The following is a 12,093-nucleotide window of genomic DNA, read 5'->3' as shown; positions in this document are numbered from 1 at the left end:
AAAATGGAGAAAAACAAGGGTTTTGGGCATATAAATGGGGAAAACCGTCGATACACATCAACTAATCTTTCAATTTTGTTGCAAATGAACTAAGGGCCACAGCCCATAAACTGGTTTTCATTTTCAACAATTTTAAAAAATACAAGAAAATGAAAAAATGGCGGGAAAATGATAAAAAAACCATGAAAAATAGGGGAAAAATACATTTGGGGCTACGAAAAATATAGAAAAATAGGATTTATGTTTGTTGATGTATAGCAAGGCTGGGGCATGAAGTTATGCTTCAGTTCAGCCTTGTTTATATGTTTTAGTGCGTGTTTCCTTCCTTTCTCCATATAAAATGACAAGGAAATCCTAAAAGAAATGAATGTAATGATGCACTATCAGCGGGGGAGGGTAGAGTTGTGGAAAAAATGGTTAAATGCCGCTGAGCATGAGGAATAATTTGCTGATTTTATATGCATTGCATCTAGGACGGAATAATAATGATAAAAATTAAAACCTAGTAGCACGAAGATCACTTCGGTGCTAGGTGTTGCAGCGAAGCACAAAGCGGTTAGAAAGAAAAGCATGAAAGAGATGTTTTGCACTTGCACGCTGGTGGTTTTTAAAATGTTTGAGCACTAGGCATCCACCTCTTTGCATGATCATTTAGAGGAAATTAAAAGTATCAGAGTCAGCTCCTGGATATGCATAGCAATTGTTTTCAGTAGGCCTGTGACCCACCGTTGAGAGCGTGAGGTTCCTATGCTGTAGGCTAGTCGAGGGTTATAGGGGAAGTCAAGTAAGGACAATGGTACATTCCTGGATACGTTTATTTGGTACCTTGAGTGACGTTTGTGCGAAATGTCTAAATGTTGAGCGGCGCATCGAGGGGCCAATCCCCAAGGTGTAGGAGAGTCGCAGAGGGTTGACGGCATTCAGCCGTAGGAGGAACCCCATGTGTATGTGATTCGAGCCTTTTGGCTATGTGAAAGGGACTCCCTCTGAGGAGCAATATTGGGTTAGGATCAGTTGGACTACAACGTATTACAAACGCAATGTTTAGGAAGGCAGAGATTTTGATAGACGCTCCTGGCCGCGAGGCCGAGGGGTTGTCTTGCGCATAGTGACGAGGTCCGGCTAGTGCATGAGCCAGTGCCGGCCCGTTTTTAGGTCCATCAGTGGTGCGTCTGCCGGGAGCTGCTTAAAAGTGGCGGTTCTCGAATCCTGGTTGTTTAAGGACCAACTAGTAGTTTATGCCAAAGGATACTGAGATTGATCCGTTATTTATTGATAAGCATCGTCTAGCAGAAATCCAAAAGCAAGAAAGAGACGAAAGAGCTAGGCGACGTGCTGAAATTTTTAGGAGATATTCCCCTAAGCGTAGCGGTGCTGAACCCTTACGAGGGAGTGGATCTAGTGGTCTCAGGACCACAAGCAGTAAGTTAGGAGAAGGTGGAAGCTCTAGTGCTCCCCTTCCTTTGATAAGCCAGCCCACGTCAAGTGCGGGAGGTGTTACTCCACCGTCCCCTATTCCTAGTGCAAATCCAATCCACGTCATGGTGCAGCCTATTGCAATTCCAGCAGGAACGACGGATATGCCGGCTCTAGGTTACCCGCTACCCATTTTCAATGGGTTAGTTGAGGAAGATGCGGAACTCCACATTAGGGAGTTTCAAAAGTTGATGTTTAACTGTCGCATTCAAGAAGAAGGGCATTTAATGATGTTCTTCAACATGACTCTCAAAGGAAGAGCTGCTATATGGTATCATGGTTTAGAAGCCGGAACCATATTGAACATTGATGCATTTTATGGAGCTTTTCGAAGGGAGTTTGCCCCTGAAAGGGGTGGGCAATATTGGTTGCGTGTACTCAACGTGACCCGCCAAGATCCACGCGAGGATATTCGTGCTTATGCGAAGAAGATAAAAGAGGTCTTCCGTAAGTTGGACACCTCTATCCCTATCCCCGCAGCTGCCCAATTGCAATATTTCCTACATGGTTTGGACTTTAATATCCAATTGCAGTTGAGTAGTGTCCCCTTGGGGGATATAGATACTGCCATTACACGAGCACAAGAGGTGGAATCCCGACTACAAGCAGCCTATGCTTCTAGAGGCAATTCGAACATGGGTTTAGTATTGGGAAACAATATGGCAATAGCCAATGGCAGTAGTGGCCAAGGGATAGCGATGGCTAACCCTAATGGGAGAGGGAACATGATACAGAATGTCCCTTTATTACCCGCTCCCCCTAGTATGTCGATGCCTACGGGCAGTCAAATGGCTCCAAGTAGTGGAGGCCAGGCGGTCAATTCTAACACCATGCCTGCAGCTCAACAGCCTGTGCCTAATCGAATTGTTAGGCCGATTGAACGACATGGAAATGACCAAGGCTATGAGTCGAGTTCTTCCAATGTTCTTGGCGAGGTTAAGGACATGATGAAGCATTATACCGACATGATTACGGAGCAGTATCGACAAATAGCCGTTGATGTCAACTTCCTTAAAAAACAACAAAATTTAATAGGAAGTAGATACCCAGAGGAGGGTGCACCTTCGAGGTTTAGTTGTAAATGGTGTGGCGGGCAGCACTATCCAAGAAATTGCCCAAATGTTAAGTGCGACATTTGTGGAAAATCTGGCCATCTAGCAGCTACTTGCTGGAGTAAGATCAGTTCCCTCCAGCGTGGTAGTCGGCAACCAGGGCCTGTTAATCATCGTGCCCAAGGAAATGACTCCCAGCTAGAAAATGGGCCTAAACAAATACTTCAACGACCAAAGACGACGGTGGAAGAACTACCAAGTGGTAGTGGGGTTAGTTTGATTGAGGCTGTACGCGTTAATGATGCTGAAACCTCTAATCTACGAGCTGTCCTTACAAGAGGTAAAAAGGGTAGAGAAGCCGACATGGATAAGCCTGTCGACGGAAACCCTAAACAAGGCGACAAAGGAACGCAAGTTTTGGATCCTGCCCTAGAAGGGGGACCTTTGAAGCCCGTAGAGAGTAAAGCCGATAAGGAACCACCAAAGAAGAATGTGAAAGTTAAGAAAGAGGCAATAAAGCCAGTGCAGCGACCTAAAGAGCGGATGGTTTGGTGTGAAAAGCGAGCTCTATCGAACTATCATGAATTCGATTTGGCGAGCTCTCTTTGCGAAGTCAAGCCGGATGTGAACCTTTTGCAGCTTATTAAGCTTTCCCCAGGAGTACGTAAGGAATTTAGAAAGATCCTACGTACCGGGTATATCGTAGAACCTTTGGGTATTGCGCGAGTTGGTGATGACTGGTTTGAGCATGCTGAGAAGCATTGCCCAAGGGTTGCAGCCTATGTCGATGGGATATTAGTAGATTATGCCATTGTCGACACGGGATCATCTGTTAACATTATGAGTTCTGAACTGATGGAAAGGTTGGGTCTTGCGATTCAGAAAGATACTTCCACAATTCTCAGAATGGCAGATGACAGTTTGAGACAGCCGGAAGGCTGCATTACTAAGGTCCATGTCACTGTTGCAAATGTAGAATGCATGTTGGACTTTAGGGTGATTCGTTTTGCAGGGCGGCCAAGTTACCAAGTATTACTTGGACGACCTTGGATCTTGCAAGCGGATTGCCAAGTTGATATACCTGCCGGTCGATTAATATTCGGCAGAGGTGCCCAGGGTGTGGTGGTTGATGCTTATCCTGAGTCCCCGCAGAGTGAAAGAGCTCCTCTATCTTCTACAGAATTGGAGACATTAGAAGATTTATCTGGCAGTGAGACATCATCGAGTGATGAGTCCAAAGAGGGATCCACCACGGAGGACATCTATCAGATCACTTTGAACGAGCCGATAGAGGCCCAAGATCGTATAAGAGATGCAGATGTTATCGAGCTAGACCTTGGTACGCTTGATGATTCGCGGCCAATCAAATTAGGCTCTATGCTCAGCTCAGCAGAAAGGGAGGACTATGTGGCCTTGATCCAGGAATTCCGTGATATCTTTGCCTGGAGTTATGATGAGTTGAGAGGCATTCCTCCCAGTCTTGCTGTTCATACAATTCCGTTGAAAGAGGGCAGTCGTCCTGTACGGCAGAAAGTAAGGCGTATGCCTTTCGAATTGAGGGACGGGCTGTTTGAGGAGTTAGAGAAGCTTCGAAAAGCGGGTTTGATTTTTCCTGTGCAACACACGGAATGGTGTTCGCCAGTTGTGATTAGAAAGAAGAAGAATAATCAGATCCGTTTATGTGTAGACTTTAGGGAGCTGAATAAGCAGACAGTTAAGGACTACTACCCGTTGCCATTTATTGACCAGATTTTGGATCAATTAGCGGGTAGGGAGATATATTCGTTTATGGATTGCTTTGCAGGATACAACCAAATGGCAATTGCAGAAGAGGACAAGTTGAAAACAACTTTTATCACTGTATTTGGCACTTTTGCTTACCACGTGATGGCTTTTGGTTTATGCAATGCGCCTGGTTCGTGGCAACGAACAACCGATAAGACATTCGGTGACATATCCCCTGAAGAGTTGAGGGTGTTTATTGATGACTTAGGGGCCGCCACCGTGAGAGAAAGGCAGTTGATCATTTTGAGAAAATGCTTTGAGCGCTGTAGACAATTTTGCATCACCCTAAACCCACGGAAGTGTGCTTTTGGAGTACCTTATGGGCTATTGCTAGGCCATGTGGTCAGTTCGGTAGGAATTGCGACAGACCCCGAGAAGGTGAAAGTTATAGTTGCCATGGGTCCACCACGCACTCCGAAAGAGGTTCATAGCTTTCTGTCTTCGGTTGGTTACTACCGTAGATTCATTAACACCTTAGCAGAAAGAACGTTGCCACTTACAAATTTATTGTCCTTTAGCTGTTCGTTTGTATGGGGTGACCCTTGTAAGGTAGCATTCGAGGATGTGAAACAAGAGCTAGCAAGAGCGCCCGTTTTAAAAGCACCTAAAAGAGGTGAGGTGTTCTATATATTCTCAGCAGCCACCATGTATAGTATCAGCTGCTGTTTAGCCCAAATTTGGGAAGAGAAGTGGTACCACCCGATTGCTTTTGCTAGTCGGAAGCTGGGGGTATCCGAAATCAATTACACCTACATGGAGAAGCTGTGTCTAGCGATGGTCTTTGGGACCAAGAAATTCAGGCATTACATTCTCTATGAGAAAGTCGTACTTTATACGAAGGCGGAGGGACTTCGACTATTGATGAATAAGTTACAGCCGCCTGATCGTTTAGCGAAGTGGTTGATCACTTTGCAGGAATTTGATTATGAAATCAAGAGTAAGCCACCAAGGTTGCAAGGCATCGTGGAATGTCTAGTGGACTTTGGGGAGCCGAAAGAATCTGTGGCTGAAGGTAGTGACATGGAGATGATATTTAAAATAGATACGGCATCTATTCCCTCCTGGTATGCTGCAATAACGCATTATTTATCAACAGGAGAGGCGGGATCCGAATTATCTAAGGCTGAGAAAAGGAAAATTAAGCAGCAAGCGTTAAAGTTTGCCTTGATCGCAGGTACATTATATCGGCAAGGGGTTGATGATATCTATCGCCGATGTGTGACGCCTGACGAGGTGCCATTCATTTTGGAAGAGTGCCATGATTCTGCTTGCGGTGGCCATTTTGCTGGACGGCTTACAGCACAAAAGGCTTTAAGAGCAGGTTATTGGTGGCTTGCCATCTTCCAAGATGCGTTTGCATATGTTAAGCGATGCGATATTTGCCAACGACATGATAGTCGAGAGAATAGGAAACGACCACTCACCCCTATTATGGCGATACTTCCATTTGAGAAGTGGGGAATAGACTTTGTGGGTCCTATTACTCCGTCATCGACTACGCAAAAGAGGTACATCATTGTCGCAACTGACTACTTCACAAAGTGGTCAGAAGCACGTGCAACAAGGAAAGATGATGCTAAAGAAACTGCTAGTTTCCTTTTAGAGCAGATAATGTGCCGGTTTGGTCCACCGAAAGAATTAGTGTCGGACCGCGGAACTCATTTCCTGAATAAGGTGATCAAAGGTTTGACAGAGTTGTGGAACATCAAGCATAACAAGACAACCCCATATAATCCGCAAGCCAATGGGCAAGTTGAGAGCACCAACAAGCAGCTTGTGGGCATCCTATCCAAAATTGTGTCGGAAAAGAAACGGGATTGGGATAAAAAGTTATACGTGGCAGTGTGGGCTTATAATACGACTTTCAAACGAGCCACTGGCCATACCCCGTTCAAGTTAGTATATGGGGAGGAGTGTGTCTTGCCTCTAGAAATTGAGCTGCCGACTATTCGGTTTGCCATCAATCATTCTTTGAGCGATGAAGACGCTCTTTTTGAGCGCTTGACGACACTGGCACATTTAGATGAGCTTAAGTTGCAGAGCTTATTGCACCAAGAAGTGGCGAAGCGCCGAATGAAGAAGCTACACGACCTCAAAGCCAAGAAATACACCTTCAAGAAAGGACAGCTTGTTCTGTATTATGACGCACGACGTGAATTATTCCCAGGCAAGCTAGAACCCAAATGGGATGGGCCCTATAAGATCGTTAGGATAGGAAAGAATAAATCTACAGTGTTGTTAGCTGACCTTGAGGGGATAGAATTTAAAAATAAGGTTAATCTTAATAAGATTAAACCTTATTACTTCTGATTGTACTAATGCTATGACTGCTTTGCAGGTCTAGGCAAGATTGATCAAACATCTGCAAGGAAATCGTGATAGAGTTTGATGGGTAGGCGGGACATTTATTTGGGAAATCAAGGTCTTCTGCCATCACTGCCTACGAATTTTGACGAGTATCCCTGTTGAATTCAATGATGATGGAGGGATGGAGCCTACAGTCCACCCGTTGAATATGCTGAATTTCGATTACCATAATTACGCGTAGAGTCCAGGATGGCAGGATATGTAAACCCTTTCTGGACGTACACCTTGTACTTTGATGGGGCGTCCAGGGGTGCATGCAAAAAAGGAAGTGTAGGAGTTGTCATCCGAGACCCCCGACGACGCATTGTCATGAAGTTAGCTGCTTATCTCGGGGCGAATTTTACTAATAATATGGCCGAATACAAAGCCCTGATCATGGGTTTGAATATTGCAAAAAAGGGTGGTATCCGCCAGTTGTTGGTGAAAGGGGACTCTCAGTTGGTTTTAAATCAACTCAATGGGACGTACATGGTACGGAACCCGATCCTTTGTATGTACCATCATACTGCCATAGCCCTGCTAGACGAATTCGATAGAGTGTCTTTTCAGCTGATTCCACGGAATTGGAATCAGTTTGCCGATTCATTGGCTAATCTTGCGTATGAAGAGGACCTCTTCTTTAATTGTGGCCCTTGTTCCGATATATCTATTGATGGTGAGACAAGACCTGGTCGTTTGTGGGGTATGCTTTCTGAACATGCCCTCTTTGGCAGACGATGGTTGATTTGGGTGATGCAGAGGGTAAGCGAGACTCATCTACCTTTATTATCGGGGACCCACAGACTGATTCGATGACATGTGATGAGAACACCTCTTGCGATATACGCAGGAGGGATAGGTCATAATTTAATGCACCTAGTTTAGGGCTACGAGCCTTTGTTCCCCTAGGAATAGTATGTTTTGTTGTCTATCATAGTTGTTTCCAGGCGGATGTTCTGCATAGTATTGTTTGATTTCATTAGGCCAAGAGGGCCGATTCAGTTTTGTGGCAAAGTCATGTCTGATTTCATTAGGCCAAGAGGGCCATTTCCCTGTCTAGTGCGGGTGCGTTTAATTGGGTTTTTGTTTAGTGTTGTGCTGGACAGGTTTCGTGGTGCGTGGAATTTGGTGGAGCCTGGAGGGGCCTTTGCTGCGATGGAAGCTTCTTGTGGCCACTCCAGGTGATATTTCTCCTTTACGAGTACCTTTCTTTCCTGTTATATGTGTATTTGTACTTGTTGAGGGGATACTTTTTGTTGGGGACCGGCGACCAAGGCATGAAGTCCCAGGTTTAGGCTACGTATATTTGAGGGAGGTCGGAGTAGTCATTGCCTCCTGTAAAGACATTGTTAGACATTGAAAGATCTGTTTTAGAAGGAAGTCCTAGTGGCTCTGTTCTGCTAACCTGCTAGGCAGCCGTTCTAGGAGTTCTTGTTAGTAGTGAGGCAGTTAGAGAAGCCTGCTAGAAGATAATAATAATGATGCCAAGAAATCCTGAATATCCTAAAAGATGAATATAAATACGAAGGTGTGTAAAAAGGGGTTTTAACCCCTATCAATGAAAAGAAAAGAAATGAAAATATATAAGCAGTTGATCATCGCCTTGCGAAGGCCTGGTAGGTTCCTGGGGACGAGTCAGACCCGGGGCCGATACCTTGTCTTCCTCGGGGTGGCTTCTTGCTAGAAAAATAATATCAAAACAAGGAAGGTTGGAGCGAAAATAAAAGTAAGCGTTAGAAAAGGATTAAGTGTCGCCTTGCGAGGGCTTGGTAGGTTCTTGGGTGCCGAGACAAGTCCTGAGACCGATGCCCTGTTCTCCTTGGGTCACTACGCTCAGCTCCCTCCTTTTTACATGCCCAAGTATGTTCATCCAATCAAAACCCTCAAACAAGACATGTACTGAAAGAAAATATCCTTTGCTCAGGCTATAGGAGTCCTCGCCTTGTAGGAGCTCCTAGTTGTGTTGTCTTTAGTTGGTCAGTAGTTCAGACTACCACTTAGGGCAACCTCTTTGGCAGTTTTTTTTAGTTTGGCTGTGTTGGAGCAGCTGGTTAGTGACTCACTTCGGATCTTCTATTAGATGATGCTAGGCCTACTCCTTGTGGATGTCATGCCTTGGTTCTGTCCAGGGGTAGGGGGAGCATTGTGCTGAGTTTTATGATGATAATTGTTTTGTATCAGTTTGATGCTTCTTTGGTTGTTTATGTGCAGATATGATCGTGGATTCGACGGGCTGAGTCGCCCTATCCCGTGGTCGCCAATGAGAGCGGAATTTAGGAGACGGGAAGTGCTTAAAAATAGCTAAAAATTATGAAGATCAAGGGAAAAATATTCACCGTCAAAGGCGGCGGCTCGATCTAGGACGATTTTAAGCGCCAAAGTGCTTTAAAGGCGCCCGAGCGACACTTGGTGATTTTTCATAATTTTTCAGACAGTCATGCGGGTTGACACAAGCTACTGGCCAATGCGGGATGCTAAGCCGGACGCCCAGGATTTTTTAGAGCTCAATTCGGAGTCCGGACAGGGAAATGGCCAAGGAAACGGTCAAGATATGAAAAGGTGGACACTTGGGAGGCCAAATTTGAGCATGCCTTTTGAGTTTGGACCCCCCCCAAAAAATTTATGCACCTTATGAAGCAAAAAACGTGGAGAGAGAATGAAGAGGAATGAAAAAACGTGATCAACAGAGGGCGCCATATTTTTCGCCATGGATGGATGAGAGGCATCATGGCTGCTGCAAACAACCCCCCCAATGGATTATGGGGCTTCATTCCCCTCTGTCTGTGGACTCTATCGCCGCCTCTCGCCCGAGAAATGGTGGTCTCTATGAAGAATTCTGATTTCAGTCTTTCTCTCTCCTCCCTCTCTCTCTTCTAAGAGGCAGTTCATGTGTGGGAAGGAGCAATGAAGAAAGAATGATGGAGACTTGTCCGGCATGGACCGGATTGCTACACGGGCTGAGAATGGTGATTTGGGATGTTGCTGGACATGAAGTGTTGCTGTTTTCCAAATCTACAGCCATGGACACAAAACCCGAAACACGCGTTTAAGCGGTAAACTAAAAAAATTACAAAGAAAATTTAGTGTTTTATGCTTTTGATTGATGGAATGCCGTTCATATGGACTAAGATTTGATTATGCTGCTGATTCTTCTGAGTTCTTACTGTTTATAACCAGAAATTATGAAAAACATGCATTTCATGGCCCGAAATAATGTCAAGAAACCCGAAAATGCATGAAAAATGGAGAAAAACAAGGGTTTTGGGCATATAAATGGGGAAAACCGTCGATACACATCAACTAATCTTTCAATTTTGTTGCAAATGAACTAAGGGCCACAGCCCATAAACTGGTTTTCATTTTCAACAATTTTAAAAAATACAAGAAAATGAAAAAATGGCAGGAAAATGATAAAAAAACCATGAAAAATAGGGGAAAAATACATTTGGGGCTACGAAAAATATAGAAAAATAGGATTTATGTTTGTTGATGTATAGCAAGGCTGGGGCATGAAGTTATGCTTCAGTTCAGCCTTGTTTATATGTTTTAGTGCGTGTTTCCTTCCTTTCTCCATATAAAATGACAAGGAAATCCTAAAAGAAATGAATGTAATGATGCACTATCAGCGGGGGAGGGTAGAGTTGTGGAAAAAATGGTTAAATGCCGCTGAGCATGAGGAATAATTTGCTGATTTTATATGCATTGCATCTAGGACGGAATAATAATGATAAAAATTAAAACCTAGTAGCACGAAGATCACTTCGGTGCTAGGTGTTGCAGCGAAGCACAAAGCGGTTAGAAAGAAAAGCATGAAAGAGATGTTTTGCACTTGCACGCTGGTGGTTTTTAAAATGTTTGAGCACTAGGCATCCACCTCTTTGCATGATCATTTAGAGGAAATTAAAAGTATCAGAGTCAGCTCCTGGATATGCATAACAATTGTTTTCAGTAGGCCTGTGACCCACCGTTGAGAGCGTGAGGTTCCTATGCTGTAGGCTAGTCGAGGGTTATAGGGGAAGTCAAGTAAGGACAATGGTACATTCCTGGATACGTTTATTTGGTACCTTGAGTGACGTTTGTGCGAAATGTCTAAATGTTGAGCGGCGCATCGAGGGGCCAATCCCCAAGGTGTAGGAGAGTCGCAGAGGGTTGACGGCATTCAGCCGTAGGAGGAACCCCATGTGTATGTGATTCGAGCCTTTTGGCTATGTGAAAGGGACTCCCTCTGAGGAGCAATATTGGGTTAGGATCAGTTGGACTACAACGTATTACAAACGCAATGTTTAGGAAGGCAGAGATTTTGATAGACGCTCCTGGCCGCGAGGCCGAGGGGTTGTCTTGCGCATAGTGACGAGGTCCGGCTAGTGCATGAGCCAGTGCCGGCCCGTTTTTAGGTCCATCAGGCCGTTTAAAGATCCGAAGTTCCATGAAGGTATCTCCTGCATACGAGGGAGAAGGGCAAGATCTTGAGGCTGCATATGAAGGTGAGCAAATTGGTAGTCCGCGAAGGCAAACCGGAAGCCCGAAATCACACCTACGATGGCCCCTAAGAAGTCGCAAGGTGCACTGGGAGGATCTTCTCCTAATATTCACATGGATATTTCCCCGAGCCCACAAGTCCAGGTTTTTACTAATTTTAATAACATGCAAAAGTATTGCATTAATCACGATAACTTCATGGATTAGGAAGCACCTATGAATGCTCAAAATCACCTAGTCAAGTTAAATGCAACTGGTAATAAATCGATTATTTGAACAATTATTAGAACTAGTTCATGACATGAAATTGGGTCAAGGGTATTTTCCATATAAAGAAATATTCTATCCATTTAACGTCCTTAATAGTATGTTGCCTTGTCATGCATGTCAAAGTGACAGCCTAAAACACCTATTGCCTATCATTATAAGGTTGAAATTATTAAAGTGCACCTTTGACTAGGCATGGAAAGATTAATTGCATGTCGAATTTTTAGACAAATCTTCTTTGTAATGATTCATTAGGGAAAGTCATTAACCCCGTAGGAAATAGAAGAGCGCATAAATGATTCTAGGAATTTGCGTGTGGCATGTGATTGTAAATTGGAATATATTAACTCTAGTTTTTTTGGCATGAATTTCACTACATTGTAGTTAGGAAAGGAGTGCATGTTGCACATTCATCGTACAAAAATTTCATTCATTGAGAGTTGTGTCTAGGGAAAGGCTACATGGTTTATTGAAGCATGAAATCCTAAAAGCTTGAAAAAAGAATTGTGGGCATGATTCTTGAATGCAAGTCCTACTAGGATCAATGGAAGTTATGCCACAATTTACCATGCGTTTTGATCTTAACAAGTTAAGTTAGGGTTATTGCGAATCTAGTGGTACGTAGAAGCAATGAATCGCGTGCTTACGTGAATTGTGACATGTTGCAACTAGTTTTCTCCTTTAGTTC

The sequence above is a fragment of the Lygodium microphyllum genome, chromosome 7 (genome assembly GCF_053477565.2).
Source record: "Lygodium microphyllum isolate KBCC chromosome 7, Lygodium_microphyllum_v1.1.10, whole genome shotgun sequence".
In the NCBI taxonomy this organism is placed as follows: Eukaryota; Viridiplantae; Streptophyta; class Polypodiopsida; order Schizaeales; family Lygodiaceae; genus Lygodium; species Lygodium microphyllum.
This window is presented reverse-complemented; position numbering follows the sequence as displayed.